Genomic DNA, 17,326 nt, shown 5'->3' with positions numbered 1-17,326 from the left:
TATTTCGAAGGATGTTGAATTTTATTGTGATGAATATGAAAGTGGATTTGGAAGAGTGTCAACTTTATTTAGCGATTCCACTATCTTGGGAGAGGTTTTAATCGATTATGATGAGAACGAAGTTGCTACTTATGATGATTATTGTGATCAAACTTATGATATAAAAAGTAGTGATGATTATATTTAAAAATCTTGTCATGATTATGATTACCCTCTTTCTGAACATTACTCTTTTAATGTGGAAACAATTTTTAGTGTTCATGTCTCTTATGATACTCCCACTATTCCGAATGAGAAGAATTTTGCTTATGTGGAAAGTGGTAAATTTTCTATGCTAGTAGATGATGAAAAGAATGCTTTAGATGATGGTTATATTGTTGAATTCATTCATGATGCTACTGAAAATTATTATGAGGGAGGAACTTATGCTTGTAGGAATTTCAATAATGTCAAGTTTCCTCCCTATGTGTTGAAAATCTTGAAGTTATGCTTGTTGTGCCATCCTATGCTAGTTGATTATTGTTCCCATAAGTTGTTTGATCACAAAATCACTATGCATAGTAAGTGGGTTAGGCTTAAATGTGATAGTCATATTCTTCTTGATGCTCCCATTATGTTTCAATTGTTATCTTTTATGTGAGCATCATTGCCATCATCATGCCTAGCTAAAAAGGCATTAAAGAAAAGCGCATGTTGGGAGACAACCCAATATTTACCCTTACTGTTTTTGTGTGTTGACATGATTATGCTACTGTGGTAATCATGTTTTATAGCTTTTTTTTCAATAAAGTTCCAAGTAGAACCTTTGGGAAGACTTGGGTGAAGTTTATATGATCTTGCTGTAAAAAACAGAAACTTTAGCGCTCACGAGATTAGCTGCCATTTTTTACTGGAGAGTGATATTAGGTTGATTCATTTTGAATATGATTAACAGACAAATTCCTCAGGTCCAGAAATTTATTTCAGAATTTTTTGTGATCCAGATGTATACGTTTGATACAGATTACTACAGACTGTTCTGTTTTTGACAGATTCTGTTTTCTGTGTTGTTTGCCTGTTTTGATGAATCTATGAGTAGTATCGGAAGGTATGAACCATAGAGAAGTTAGAATACAGTAGATATTACACCAATATGAATTTAGAATGAGTTCATTACAGTACCTAAGTGGTGGTTTTATTTTCTTATACTAACGGAGCTTACGAGTTTTGTGTTGAGTTTTGTGTGGTTGAAGTTTTCAAGTTTTTGGTAAAGATTCGATGGACTATGGAATAAGGAGTGGCATGAGCCTAAGATTGGGGATGCCCAAGGCACCCCAAGGTAATATTCAAGGACAACCAAGCAACTAAGCTTGGGGATGCCCCGGAAAGCATCCCCTCTTTCGTCTTCGTTCATCGGTAACCTTACTTGGAGCTATATTTTTATTCACCACATGATATGTGTTTTGCTTGGAGCGTCATTTTATTATATTAGTATTTTCTTGCTTTTATTTAGAATAATGTTTCGCATCTATATTTCCAATAAAAATGTCAAGGATAGCCTTTGCCATGCTTATTTTGCTAGTATACATGTTGCTGTTTGAAAATAGAAAGTTTACCGCTGTTGCAAAACTTCCCTAGAAAAGTCAGAGAATGGTTTAATTTTGAATCTTTTTGAATATTAAGCTCTGATAAATTTAATGCAGTGGGAATTTTCTCTCATAATTTTTGAAGTTAGGGAAATATTGATACTCTTGTATTCTTTACAGACTGTACTGTTTTGGCAGATTGCTGTTATGTTTGCATTGTTTGCTTATGTTTGCTTGTTTAATGATTCTATTTGAGGATAGGAGTGTTAAATATGCAGAGGCATTTAGTATGCAATGTTGAATAATAATTTTAGTGATTTGTTACATGTGAGGCCCCAAGACCGACGCTCCAGATGCCGCCCAGTTATTTTGTTATCGCCGTGTGTTTCTTTTGTGCTTGCTCTTTTATTTTTGCATCGCATCATGTCATCATGCCAGCATGTCTTTTAATTTTAAAACGTCAACTAAATAAATTGCATAGATCTTTTGATCTATTTAAATCGAGGGATATTCACAATGGTGATTTCTCTTTATAACATATCCTCCCAATATTTAGGGAGCTATATTAACCCATTCCACAACACATTTGCGCGGTTCTTCAAATTTCCTTTTTATCCAACTCAACTTATTTTCTTCCTTTGGTGCCTTTTTAGTAAAATTGAGTTGCAATTTTACTTTATCCACAAATGTTCCAAATCAGCCCATAAATCACATCTAGTGTGTAGGGTCATCTCCTATAATTTTAACCCATTTGGAGTTCATTTGTATGGGTTTCAAAATTCAAACATGTCGAGTTAAATTCAGCATATGTGGATTTTACTTCCTCTAAAAATCCTCGGGCCACTTTCCTTAAATTCCTCATATTTTTGTGAGCCTAAGGAAATGCCCTCCTAGCCTTTCTCTTCTTCCTTTTTTCCCTGCTAGAGAGAGAGAGAAGAGAGCCCGCAACCCCAGTCCTTTTGGCCCAAGGCCTAGCCGCACCTGTAACCCTAACCCTCCTCTCGATCTCTCCCTCTCGTTCGGTCATTCCCCATCTCCCCCTGTGCGCCGCCGCCACGCACAGCCAGCGCCAGGAGGCCGCGCTCGACCCCGCTCTCCTCCTTTCTCCTTGATCCCCTCCTCCCACCTCGCTCCAGGCACCCTCTGCCAGATGAGCCCTCCCACCATCTCGAGTGTCCTAGGGTCACGACCTCGCTCCTCCTCGATGCCGGCCCTACCGCCAAGCTCCTCCGCCCTTCGTTGCCTGCACCGCATCACCCCTGCCTTGACCCTGCTTCGCCCCTGCACCACGCCGCCCCGCGCCTCTCAACCTCCTCGCACCGGCTACCTTGGAGTCGCGCCGCTCCTCCTGTCCCGAGCGCCTTCCCCCACCTGTGCCTCCCTGCATCATGCCCTGCTTCACCCGCCTCACCGGCAGGTTCTAGCCCTACCTCGAGCGTTCCCGCGCCGAAAGCTGCTTCCCGCGCCTCTGCTTCGATCTACCAGAGCCGCATGTCGCCGGATCCCATCCTGGTCGCCTCGCCGCTGTACCATGTCCTCGACCCTAGATCCATTCGTTCCAATCGGCACCTCGTTGCCCGTTGGCTTCCCGCCGCTCTCTGCCGCTTCCCGCTACGGCTGCAAGCTACAGCTGCCCCGCGCCAAGTCCCTCTCCGGCTCCTCTGTTCGGGAACGTCCACGACGCTTGCCGCTTCCCTTTGCGTGTCCCGTGCACCTGGAGATCGAGCAGCAATGCTCATTCTCAAGAGCGTTGACCAGTCGCCTTCGCTAGCTCCTTCGGCCTCACCTCGTGGCCCAAATCTGCACAGCCATGCATGACATGGAGCCATTCGCCTCCTGTGCACGCTATGTTTTCTGCCAAGACTAGTAAGGCCGCCTTACACTACCGTCGCCCGAAGACCCGTGTACCACAAGCGCCAAGTTCAACTACCGCACGGTTACGCCAAGTTCATCTACGGAACGTGTACGTCTCCAATGGTGTACCACTACCGACGCCGTGTACGACTAGTTCCCACGACGACCTGTGAACGTCTACTTCCACTACCGCCGCGAGAACGACTACCTCCACTACGGCCCGTGTACCACTACTTCCTTCGATGAACTCGTTTCACCCTGATAATGCACGTTTCGAAGGTATAGCCGCCGAGATGACCTTCCGAGAACAAATGTTTGCGATGCATCAGATGCTCGTGTTTGCACCGTGTTCGAGTTGTCATTGCAAGTTCCTCGTTTGCCAAGCCGTCGACCCGTGGGAACCCGGTTGCCGGGATCATCCCACCATCTTTCGCACGTTATGAACAGCCACACTTTCTTTTGCACCGACATCTCGACGAGTTGTTGGACCATCGAAATGTTTCCGTGGAACCATTTCCGTTGTCGTTGCCGTGGCACCCCTTTCGTTTCGCCACGGTGACAAATGCTTCATAACATGCTCATGTCAATGTTTTCATAAAATTGCATAAAACTTGTTTATGTCATCCGCATCATGATAACAACATTTAAAATGTTTAAAATTGTTGCTTGCTTTAAAATTGCTAAATGAAATATGGGGATTTTTCGGAATTATCGTTTGTTGTTTCCGGCCTCATTTAAACTTGCCTAAATAGTTAGTTTAATTATGTTTCACCTCTTGCCATGTTTATAACAACATGTAATATTGTTGTGTTCCTAAACGAGAGAGAACTAAATAATTGATGTGGTGTTTCGTCAATATGCAACTCGTTGCATATTGAGCTCCACCTAACTTGTAGTGTTGTTTGTGCATATTGCTATGCCATGCCTCATTAAACCGAACATGCATCATACTTGTTTGTGCATCAAGAAATGTTTATGCTTGTGTGTTTACCATGTTGTTTGCTTCTTTCCGGTTTGCTTCTCTTGTTAGCTTTGGTTTCGTTCCAGAGTTGTGAGGATTCATTCGACTACGTCCATTTGTCTTCTTCATGGACTCGTTCTTCTTCCTTGTGGGATCTCAGGCAAGACGACCATTACCCTCGATATCACTTGTATCTTTGCTTGCTAGTTGCTTCGTTCTATGGCTATGCTGCGCTACCTATCACTTGCTCTTCAAGCCTCCCAAATTGCCATGCCAGCCTCTAACCTTTTTCACCCTTCCTAGCAAACCGTTGTTTAGCTATGTTACCGCTTTGCTCAGCCCTCTTATAGCATTGTTAGTTGAAGGTGAAGTTGAAGATTGCTCCATGATGGACAGGATTATGTTGGGATATCACAATATCTCTTATTTAATTAATGCATCTATATACTTGGTAAAGAGTGGAAGGCTTGGCCTTATGCCTGGTGTTTTGTTCCACTCTTGCCGCCCTAGTTTCCATCAGACCGGTGTTATGTTCCTTGATTTTGCGTTCCTTACGCGGTTGGGTGATTTATGGGACCCCCTTGACAGTTTGCTTTGAATAAAACTCCTCCAGCAAGGCCCAACCTTGGTTTTAACATTTCCACCAAAGCCTTTTTCCCTTGGGTTCTGTAGACTCAAGGGTCATCTTTATTTTACCCCCCCGGGCCAGTGCTCCTCCGAGTGTTGGTCTGAACTAGAGCCACTTGCAGCGCCACCTCGGGGAAACTTGAGGGCTGGTTTTAGTTGTACGTAGTGTTCATCCGGTGTGCCCTGAGAACGAGATATGTGCAGCTCCTATCGGGATTTGTCGGCACATCGGGCGGCTTTGCTGGTCTTGTTTTACCATTGTCGAAATGTCTTGTAAACCGGGATTTCGAGACTGATTGGGTCTTCCTGGGAGAAGGAATATCCTTCGTTGACCATGAGAGCTTGTGATGGGCTAAGTTGGGACACCCCTGCAGGGTATTATCTTTCGAAAGCCGTGCCCGCGATTATGTGGCAGATGGGAATTTGTTAATGTCCAGTTGTAGAGAACTTGACACTTGACTTAATTAAAATGCATCAACCGTGAGTGTAGCCGTGATGGTCTCTTTTCGGCGGAGTCCGGGAAGTGAACACGGTCTTTGTGTCATGATTGTGCGTAAGTAGTTTCAGGATCACTTCTAGCTTCTCGACCATTCCGTTGCTTCTCTTCTCGCACTTATTTGCGTATGTTAGCCACCATATATGCTTAGTGCTTGCTGCAACTCCACCTCTTTACCACTTCCTAACCATAAGCTTAAATAGTCTTGATCTCGCGGGTTTTTGAGATTGCTGAGTCCTCATGACTCACCAGATACTATCACAACAGTTGCAGGTGCCGATGATACCAGTGCAGGTGATGCAACCAAGCTCAGATGGGAGCTCAACGAAGATCTTGGTCGTTGCTACGTTTCCTTTCATGTTGACCAGTAGTGGAGCTAAGTTGGGACGATCGGGGATCTAGCAGTTGGGTTATCTTCTTTTCTTTTGGCTTCATCCGCAGTCGGACTATGTGTGTGCTCTGAATATGAATTATATGTTCATTGTGTGAAGTGGCGATTGTAAGCCAACTCTTTGTCCCAGTCTTGTTCATTACATGGGATCGTGTGAAGATGACCCTTCTTGCGACAAAACCACAATGCGGTTATGCCTCTAAGTCGTGCTTCGACACGTGGGAGATATAGCCGCATCGTGGGTGTTACAAGTTGGTAATCAGAGCCATCCCCGACTTAGGAGCCCCCTGCTTGATCGAATCGCTGGCGTTGTTGAGTCTAGAACAAAAATGTTTTGATTCTTAGGATTATATATATCGGAGAGTAGGATTCTTTTTACTTCTCAGTCCCTTTGTCGCTCTGGTGAGGTCTCCTGATGTAGATGTTTTGACTTTCCTCTCCTCAAATTCCACTAATTTTTTTTAGGATCACGCGGGTATCTTGGGATCGTTCTGATATTCTTATGATGAGAACATTGTTCTTGGTGCCTCCTGACATTTAGGGGTTGTGGCAGTGTCCCAGGGAGTTGAGCTCCGAGGTGTTGTCGTCATAATTTTATCGTTGCAGTTCTGGAATACCTGAGTTTTGCCGACATCGAAAATCTCTTTTATGCAGTTGTTGTTGAGATAACCTCGACGCCACCCAGTACTGGGGAGTTCGGAAGTATTGCCATAGCTCGTATAACGGATGCTTTTCGAAGGTTGAGGTACACGATTTTCGAAGGTTTCTTGGTTATGTGTTGACGGATGGATACATCTTGGATGTAGGGATTGTTAGTTTGGGTGAGATATATTGCTTCCCCTGTATCCCCAACACCAGATTGCATAACCAAAAAGTTTCACGAGTTTTATAGGTGGGAATTCAAGTAGCTCTAGTTTTTTTTCTTTCTGACAGATGCATGATATGAGATTGGGGTTCGACGTCTAGTGGTCCGCCTATCCACGGTCTTTTTTACAGTGGTCTCGTTGTGTCTTAAAGATCCCTTGGCTATGCTGGTTCGGGGACACCTCGTATGTCATGTGCACTACCTTGTACATGATGGTGCTGTATGATCGAGCCCATGTGGGCCCCACCACAAAAACTTCGGACGAAATCTCTATCATATGTTTGTTTCCGGCTTGTCCTGTAAGCCAATCCTTTGTTTTGTTTTGAGTTGTGGTAATTGAGTTGCTTCGAAGTCAAATGTTGAATCCATACCTTTCCTAAACGGTGTTCTCATATTTCTATGGGAGTAGTAATCCTTTCGATCATCAAGATTGTCATGTCAATTCTTTTCCAACCGGCGTGCTTCTCTTCAAGTGGATCCGATCATTTCAACATTCGCGAGATCAATTCTAAGTTTTCTCAACGGTATCCATTCCATCTGCCCCAAGTTGCCTTTGTTTTTTCCCGCCTTCCCACCCTTTTCTTCAAGGACTCAGATTTCTCAGTCAACTATCCATTTTGTTCATGTGAAGTCTCTTCATTCTTTTCAATCAATGTTCTTACCTGGTAATTATCATTAAGTTGGCCAGGAGTTTCAAGTTCATCATTCTTCGTTATTTTTCTTCTCCGGTGGATTTAATTCAAGCTTTCGGTGTTGATCATGTCCCTTTCCTTGTTCAAATGCTATCCCATGCCGGCGCATCTCATAATCATTCACCTCTTTCTCTTCATATCCGAAGTGCCGAGGATATCTCAGAAGATTCGTGTTTCCATTCTCAATCCGTTCAAATTATTTCGAGGTTGTTATCTCATTCAGGCCATTTAATTGAACCGATGCAACCCCCCCCCCTTTTCAATCAATCGTTCAACGGTGTTTCCTTTTGAGTGGGCCCTAACCCACATGTCTTTTTCCAGGATCTTACCTGACTCTTCTAATTATGAGGAGCGATTCTCAAATTCATTTCCAATTTTGACGTAAGAATGAATTTTCATCAGTCACATGCCCTCTCCAAGGTTGGTTTCAAATTCTTTTCATCTTTGGCTCAACCTTTTTTCTTTTAATCCTTCTGGAGTGTCTCAACAATTCAAGGTGGTGTTCTCGTCATCATTCTTGAATTTTGAAGACCGAAGAAGAGTTCCTCTTAAATCCTTACCCGTTCTTCCAGAGATTCATGGTTCTAGCTTCATGCCATCCTCATAATTGTTTTTGATTGTGACAATTCTTTTCTTACCATCCGGAGCATTTCATGAGTTGTTTCCACTCCTTTCCTCCGAAGGCCATCATGTCATAATTATTCATTCTAGCTTTCAGCTCTCGGTCTTGAATTTTTCTGGTGCATCATTCAAGTATCCTCTATTCAGCTCCTGATCTATTCGTTCTCATGTATCTAAATCCTCTCAAGTATCTTCGTTTTATTTTTCTCCAATTCTTCCTGGTGAATTGTGCCTTTGCTACTTTCATTTTCAATTCTTACGGTGGTTTGTTCAAGATTCCTCTTCCTATGTTCTCATATTAATTTATTCGTTGTTTCAATCCTACAGGTGGTTCGTTGAAGACCTTCTCAAGTTTACGCTATATCTCTCTTAATCCTTTCTACGAGAATAAGTAGCATGCCAAATCCGTTGCTTGTCATCAATTTAAACTGGTGAAGGATACGCATAACATAATTCTTATTCTTGTTTCATCCAAGTGATTATCCTTCCTTCGGAGTTTCTTCAGGAGGAATAAATTCTTGGTTTCTTGTTGTTCATCTTTCTTTCGAAGTTCCAAGTTTTCCGCTTTATCTCGTCGCGAAGCTCCATCTAAATCATTGCAAGGCTTCACCTTGTGTTTTCAACTTCCCTTTCTTTTTATCATCCTTTTTTTACCAGAGTTCTTCATGGAGGCTCTACATGGTGGTTCGTCAAGGATTCTTTTCATTCTTCAATTGTTCTTCAAGATTTCTCTTGAAGTTAAGATCCGCCAAGCTATACTCTAAGATAAACATGGTGCTCAACACATGTTTTGGTTTGAGGCGTTCAAGCATTCTTCATCTTGCATTCTGAAGTGCAATTCCTTCTATCTTATCTTTCGAGATGGTGTTATGTCATCCTTGACAATTTCTCTTCATGTTCCATGATTCACAAGTTGTCAAGAATGAGGTATTCTAAATCCATTAATCTCTTTGTTGGAGTTATCTTGTGTCATATTTCACCTAAAGTCTTCCCTAAGGAATGTTTCTATTGTGGTGTTTATCAATGGTCCAAGTTATCTCTCTATCATCTTGGTGGAAGAAGTTTTTCATCTCGTTGGTGTTATCAATTTTTTTTCCAGTAGTGGCAGAATTTCGCCTCAATTTTGAGAAGTTTTCCATAAGCCCACTACAAGCTTATTCGTTTTGTTGTTGGTTTTCCAACGACTCCGTCATAACCTTATTGAAAGGGTGCTTTCCAAGCTCATTTGTGGCAGAAGTTGGCATTTTCTTCTCCATTCTGTTATTCCAATGATCTATCTTCTATTCTTTCTTCCGGAGGCATTGTGATGTTGCTCCTTTCACTCTATCATCTCGAATTGTGAGGTCATATTCTTTTCATGCTTATCTATTTAACCGGAGTGTCGTGCCCTCTCTTCAAGTTCTTTTCATCTTATCAAGTCTTGCATCTCTTTTCAACTGGAGTGTTGTCCGATTTTGATCTTCCATGTTTCGTTTCAACCATAGTGGTTCCAATTCCTTCTTGTCCATTGTACTCGTCATTCATAGCTTTGCAACCTCCAAGGTTCACATGGTGTTCCTTGTTTCTATTTTCTACCGCAGTGCTCTCAATTGTGTTCAACTCCATTGTGTTTTTCTTTCTACTTTTCAACCTCTCAAGGTTCTTTGGTTTCACTCATTGTCGAAGAAGCAACTTAGTTTTACCCCCTCTCTTGCTCTTCCGCTTCCCTCCGGTGCCATCCTAGATCTCGGGACGAGATCCTCTTGTAGTTATGGAGTGTTGTGACGCCCCAAGACTGACGCTCCAGATGCCGCCCAGTTATTTTGTTATCGCTGTGTGTTTCTTTTGTGCTTGCTCTTTTATTTTTGCATCGCATCATGTCATCATGCCAGCATGTCTTTTAATTTTTAAAACCTCAACTAAATTAATTGCATAGATATTTTGATCTATTTAAATCGAGGGATATTCACAATGGTGATTTCTCTTTATAACATATCTACCCAATATTTAGGGAGCTATATTAACCCATTCCATAACACATTTGCGTGGTTCTTCAAATTTCCTTTTTATCCAACTCAACTTCTTTTCTTCCTTTGGTACCTTTTTAGTAAAATTGAGTTGCAATTTTACTTTATCCACAAATGTTCCAAATCAGCCCATAAATCACATCTAGTGTGTAGGGTCATCTCCTATAATTTTAACTCATTTGGAGTTCATTCGTATGGGTTTCGAAATTCAAACATGTCGAGTTAAATTCAGCATGTGTGGATTTTACTTCCTCTAAAAATCCTTGGGCCATTTTCGTTAAATTCTCATCTTTTTTTGAGCCTAAGGAAATGCCCTCCTGGCCTTTCTCTTCGTCCTTTTTTCCCTGCTAGAGAGAGAGAGAGACAAGAGAACCCGCAACCCCAGTCCTTTTGGCCCAAGGCCTAGCCGCACCTGTAACCCTAACCCTCCTCTTGATCTCTCCCTCTCATTCCCCATCTTCTCCTGTGCGCCGCCGCCACACACAGCCAGCGCTAGGAGGCCGTGCTCGACCCCGCTCTCCTCCTTTCTCCTCGATCCCCTCCTCCCATCTCGCTCCAGGCACCCTCTGCCTGATGAGCCCTGCCTCCATCTCGAGTGTCCTAGGGTCACGACCTCGCTCCTCCTTGACGTCGGCCCTGCCGCCAAGCTCCTCCGCCCTCCGTCGCCTGCACCGCGTCACCCCTGCCTCGACCCTGCTTCGCCTCTGCACCGTGCCACCCGCGCCTCTCCACCTCCTCGCGCCGGCTACCTTGGAGTCACGCCGCTCCTCCCATCCCGAGCGCCTTCCCCCACCTGCGCCTCCCTGCATCATGCCCTGCTTCACCCACCTCGCGGAAGGTTCCAGCCCTGCCTCGAGCGCTCCCACGCCGAAAGCTGCTTCCCGCGCCTCTGCTTCGATCTGCCAGAGCCGCATGTCGCCGGATCCCGTCCTTGTCACCTCGCCACTGTACCATGTCCTCCACCCTAGATCTATTCGTTCCAATCGGCACCTCATCGCCTGTTGGCTTCCCGCCGCTCTCTGCCGCTTCCTGCTGCGGCTGCAAGCTACAGCCGCCCCGCGCCAAGTCCCTCTCCGGTGTCCTCTTTTCAGGAACGAGCACGACTCTCGCCGCTTCCCTTTGCGTGTCCCGTGCACCTGGAGATCGAGCAGCAACGCTCATTCTCGAGAGTGTTGACCAGCCGCCTTCGCCAGCTCCTTCGGCCTCACCTCGTGGCCCAAATCCGCAGAGCCATGCATGACATGGAGCCGTTCGCCTCCTGTGCACGCTATGTTTTCTGCCAAGACTAGTAAGGCCGCCTTGCACTACCGTCGCCCGAAGACCCGTGTACCACGAGCGCCAAGTTCGACTACCGCACGGTTACGCCAAGTTCATCTACAAAACATGTACGTCTCCAATGGTGTACCACTACCGACGCCGTGTATGACTACTTCCCACGATGACCCGTGAACGTCTACTTCCACTACCGTCGCGAGAACGACTACCTCCACTACGGCCCGTGTACCACTACTTCCTTCGACAAACTCATTTCGCCCCGAAAATGCACGCTTCGAAGGTATAACTCCCGAGATGACCTTCCGAGAACGAATGTTTTTCCATGCATGAGATGCTCGTGTTTGCACCGTGTTCGAGTTATCATTGCAAGTTCCTCGTTTGCCATGTCATCGACCCGTGGGAACCCGGTTGCGGGATCAATCCACCATCTTTCGCATGTTATGCACATCCACACTTTCTTTTGCACCGACATCTCGACGAGTTGTTGGATCATCGAAATGTTGCCGTGGCACCATTTCCATTGTCGTTGCCGTGGCACCCCTTTCATTCCGCCACGGTGACAAATGCTTCATAACATGCTCATGTCAATGTTTTCATAAAATTGCATAAAACTTGTTTATGTCATCTGCATCATGATAACAACATTTAAAATGTTTAAAATTGTTGCTTGCTTTAAAATTGCTAAATGACATATGGGGATTTTTCCGAATTATCATTTGTTGTTTCCGGCCTCATTTAAACTTGCCTAAATAGTTAGTTTAATTATGTTTCATCTCTTGCCATCTTTATAACAACATGTAATATTGTTGTGTTCCTAAACGAGAGAGAACTAAATAATTGATGTGGTGTTTTTTCAATATGCAACTCATTGCATATTGAGCTCCACTTAACTTGTAGTGTTGTTTGTGCATATTGCCATGCCATGCCTCATTAAACCGGACATGCATCATACTTGTTTGTGCAACATGACATGTTTATGCTTGTGTGTTCACCATGTTGTTTGCTTCTTTCCGGTTTGCTTCTCCCATTAGCTTCGGTTTCATTCTGGAGTTGTGAGGATTCGTTCGACTATGTTCGTTTGTATTCTTAATTAACTCGTTCTTCTTCCTTGCGGGATCTCAGGCAAGATGACCATTACCCTCGATATCACTTCTATCTTTTATTGCTAGTTGCTTCGTTCTATGGCTATGCTGCGCTACCTATCACTTGCTCTTCAAGCCTCCCAAATTGCCATGCCAGCCTCTTACCTTTTTCACCCTTCCTAGCAAACCGTTGTTTGGCTATGTTACCTCTTTGCTCAGCCCTCTTATAGAATTGTTAGTTGTAGGTGAAGTTGAAGATTGCTCCATGATGGACAGGATTATGTTGGGATATCACAATATCTCTTATTTAATTAATGCATCTATATACTTGGTAAAGAGTGGAAGGCTTGGCCTTATGCCTGGTGTTTTGTTCCACTCTTGCCGCCCTAGTTTCCGTCAGACCGGTGTTATGTTCCTTGATTTTGCGTTCCTTACGCGGTTGGGTGATTTATGGGACCCCCTTGACAGTTCGCTTTGAATAAAACTCCTCCAGCATGGCCCAACCTTGGTTTTAACATTTTCCACCTAAGCCTTTTTCCCTTGGGTTCTATAGACTCAAGGGTCTTCTTTATTTTACCCCCCGGGCCAGTGCTCCTCCGAGTGTTGGTCCGAACTAGAGCCACTTGCAGCGCCACCTCGGGGAAACTTGAAGGCAGGTTTTAGTTGTACGTAGTGTTCATCCGATGTGCCCTGAGAACGAGATTTGTGCAGCTCCTATCGGGATTTGTCGGCACATCGGGCGGCTTTGCTGGTCTTGTTTTACCATTGTCGAAATGTCTTATAAACCGGGATTCCGAGACTGATCGGGTCTTCCTGGAAGAAGGAATATCCTTCGTTGACCGTGAGAGCTTGTGATGGGCTAAGTTGAGACACCACTACAGGGTATTATCTTTCGAAAGCCGTGCCCGCGGTTATGTGTTAGATGGGAATTTGTTAATGTCTGGTTGTAGAGAACTTGACACTTGACTTAATTAAAATGCATCAACTATGTGTGTAGCCGTGATGGTCTCTTTTCGGCAGAGTCCGGGAAGTGAACACGGTCTTTGTGTTATGATTGTGCATAAGTAGTTTCAGGATCACTTCTTGATCACTTCTAGCTTCTCGACCGTTCCGTTGCTTCTCTTCTCGCTCTTATTTGCGTATGTTAGCCACCATATATGCTTAGTGCTTGCTGCAACTCCACCTCATTACCACTTCCTACCCATAAGCTTAAATAGTCTTGATCTCGCGGGTTTTTGAGATTGCCGAGTCCTCATGACTCACCAGATACTATCACAACAGTTGAAGGTGCCGATGATACCAGTGCAGGTGATGCAACCGAGCTCAGATGGGAGCTCAACGAAGATCTTGGTCGTTGCTATGTTTCGTTTCATGTTGATCAGTAGTGGAGCTAAGTTGGGAAGATCGGGGATCTAGCAGTTGGGTTATCTTCTGTTCTTTTGGCTTCATCCGTAGTCGGACTATGTGTGTGCTCTGAATATGAATTGTATGTTCATTGTGTGAAGTGGCGATTGTAAGCCAACTCTTTATCCCAGTCTTGTTCATTACATGGGATCGTGTGAAGATGACCCTTCTTGCGACAAAACCACAATGCGGTTATGCCTCTAAGTCATGCTTCGACATGTGGGAGATATAGCCGCATCGTGGGTGTTACAAGTTGGTAATTAGAGCCATCCCCGACTTAGGAGCCCCCTGCTTGATCGAATCGCTGGCGTTGTTGAGTCTAGAACAAAAATGTTTTGAGTCTTAGGATTATATATATCGAAGGTTAGCTGCCATTTTTTACTGGAGAGTGCTCTTAGGTTGATTCTTTTCGCATATGATTAATAGACAAATTCCTCAGGTCCAGCAATTTATTTCAGAATTGTTTGAGTTCCAGAAGTATACGTTTGATACAAATTACTACAGACTGTTCTGTTTTTGTCAGATTCTGTTTTCTATGTGTTGTTTGCCTGTTTTGATGAATCTATGAGTAGTATCGGAAGGTATGAACCATAGAGAAGTTAGAATACAGTAGATATTACACCAATATGAATTTAGAATGAGTTCATTACAGTACCAAAGTGGTGGTTTTATTTTCTTATACTAACAGAGCTTAGGAGTTTCGTGTTGAGCTTTGTGTGGTTGAAGTTTTCAAGTTTTTGGTAAAGACTCGATGGACTATGGAATAAGGAGTGGAAAGAGCCTAAGCTTAGGGATTCCCAAGTCACCCCAAGGTAATATTCAAGGACAACCAAGCAACTAAGCTTGGGGATGACCCGGAAAGCATCCCCTCTTTCGTCTTCGTTCATCGGTAACCTTACTTGGTGCTATATTTTTATTCACCACATGATATGTGTTTTGCTTGGAGCATCATTTTATTTTATTAGTATTTGCTTTCTGTTATTTAGAAAAATGTTTTGCATCTATATTTTCAATAAAAATGTCAAGGATAGCCTTTGCCATGCTTATTTTGCTAGTATACATGTTGCTGTTTGAAAACAGAAAGTTTACCGCTGTTGCAGAAATTCCCTAGAAAATTCAGAGAATGGTATAATGTTGAATATTTTTGCATATTGAGCTCTGATATATTTACTGCAGTGGTAATTTTCTCTCATAATTTTTGGAGTTAGGGAAGTATTGATACTCTTGCATTCTTTACAGACTGTACTGTTTTGGCAGATTGCTGTTATGTTTGCATTTTTGCTAATGTTTGCTTGTTTAATGATTCTATTTGAGGATAGGAGTGTTAAATATGCAAAGGCATTTAGTATGCAATGTTGAATAATAATTTTAGTGATTTGTTACAGTAGAAAATGATAAGGTTTTGCATTGGTTTATACTAACCTATCTCACGAGTTCTTGTTGAGTTTGTTGTGAATGAAGCTTTTGAAAAGAAGAGAAGCCATGATATGAGAGGAATTAAGGAGACACAAAAGCTCAAGCTTGGGGATGCCCAAGGCACTCCAAGATAATATTTCAAGAAGTCTCAAGCATCTAAGCTTGGGGATGCCCCGGTAGGCATCCCACCTTTCTTCTTCGACAACTATCGGTTAGTATCAGTTGAGCCTAAGTTTTTGCTTCTTCACATGAGTTGTGCTATCCTTGCATTGTCATTTTGTTTTGCTTTGCTTTCTGTTTGAATACAATACCAAGATCTGAAATTCTTAAATGAGAGAGAGTCTTCGCATAGTTACATAATTATTTAGGTACTCATTGATTTTCGCTTATATCTTTTGGAGTAGTTTTTCATTTACTCGTGTGCTTCACTTATATCCTATGAGTAAATTGTTGAATGAGTAGATTGTCATAAATCTGAAATTATATATGTTTCGTTTGCTTATCCCATGGGGAGTAATGACTTCACATCTAATAAGTAGAGGTTGTAAATTTATTGACGGTTAGCAAGCATTGTATTAGTCATTTGAATAATTCATGAAAGAATATTGAAGGAAGAGAGATTTCACATACAAATATATTATCATAGACATCTTTTATAATTGTGAGCACTCATTAAGTATGACATGCTAAAGAGTTGATGTTGGACAAGGAAGACAATGTAATGGGCTATGTTTTCTCGCATCTCAGTTAAAGTATATTGTCATGGATCATTCAAACATGTTGAGCTTGCCTTTCCCCCTCATGCTAGCCAAAATTCCTTGCACCAAGTAGAGATACTACTTGTGCTTCCAAATATCCTTAAACCCAGTTTTGCCATGAGAGTCCACCATATCTACCTATGGATTGAGTAAGATCCTGCAAGTAAGTTGTCATCGGTGCAAGAAATAAAAATTTGTCTCTAAATATGCATGACTTATTAGTGCGGAGAAAATAAGCTTTGTACAATCTTGTTATGGAAGTAATAAAAGCGACGGACTGCATAATAAAGGTCCATATACAAGGGGCAATATAAAGTGATGTTCTTTCGCATTAAGATTTTGTGTATCCAACCCTAAAAGCGCATGACAACCTCTGCTTCCCTCTACGAAGGGCCTATCTTTTACTTTATGTCTTTTACTTTATGCAAGAGTGAAGGTGATCTTCACCTTTCCCTTTTTCATTTTATCCTTTGGCAAGCACTTTGTGTTAGGGTGATCCTGATATATATATCCAATTGGATGTACGTTAGCATGAACTATTATTGTTGACATCACCCAAAGGTGAATACATTTGGAGGCAACATTATAAGCCCCAATCTTTCTCTGTGTCTGAATTAAACTTCATAACCACAAGTATTGCGTGAGTGTTAGCAATTGTAGAAGACTATATGATAGTTGAGTATGTGAAGTTTGCTAAATTAAAGCTGGCATAGACTCTTCCTGAAAGTAAGATGAATTGCAATTGTTTGATGACTAAGAATGAAGTTTGCTAGTTTTCAAGAAAGTTTATGGTCTATGCTTTAACATGTGAATAGCTTGTTACTTTATCATGAAAAGTTTTATGAGATGAACTATTATTATGACATATAATGGTGCTAGTAAAGGTGACTAAAATTATCATTGATCAAACTTGTGCACCTCTAGCATTCACACTTCATAAATTCTTTCTTTATCATTTACCTACTCGAGGACGAGTAGGAATTAAGCTTGGGGATGCTGATACGTCTCCAACATATCTATAATTTATGAAGCATTCATGCTATTTTATTATCTGTTTTGAATGATTATGGGCTTTCTTATAGAATTTTATATTATTTTTGGGACTTAACTACTAACGGGAGGCCCAGCCCATATTGCTGTTTTATTGCCTGTTTCAGTATTTCGAAGAAAAGGAATATCAAACGGAGTCCAAACGGAATGAAACCTTCGACAACGTGATTTTTTGGAAGAATATCACCCGGGAGACTTGGAGTTCACGTCAGAAGACGCTCGAGGAGGCCACGAGATAGGACGGCCCCCCCTACTGGGCGTGC

This window comes from Triticum dicoccoides, chromosome 2B (assembly GCF_002162155.2).
Source record: "Triticum dicoccoides isolate Atlit2015 ecotype Zavitan chromosome 2B, WEW_v2.0, whole genome shotgun sequence".
In the NCBI taxonomy this organism is placed as follows: domain Eukaryota; kingdom Viridiplantae; phylum Streptophyta; class Magnoliopsida; order Poales; family Poaceae; genus Triticum; species Triticum dicoccoides.
This window is presented reverse-complemented; position numbering follows the sequence as displayed.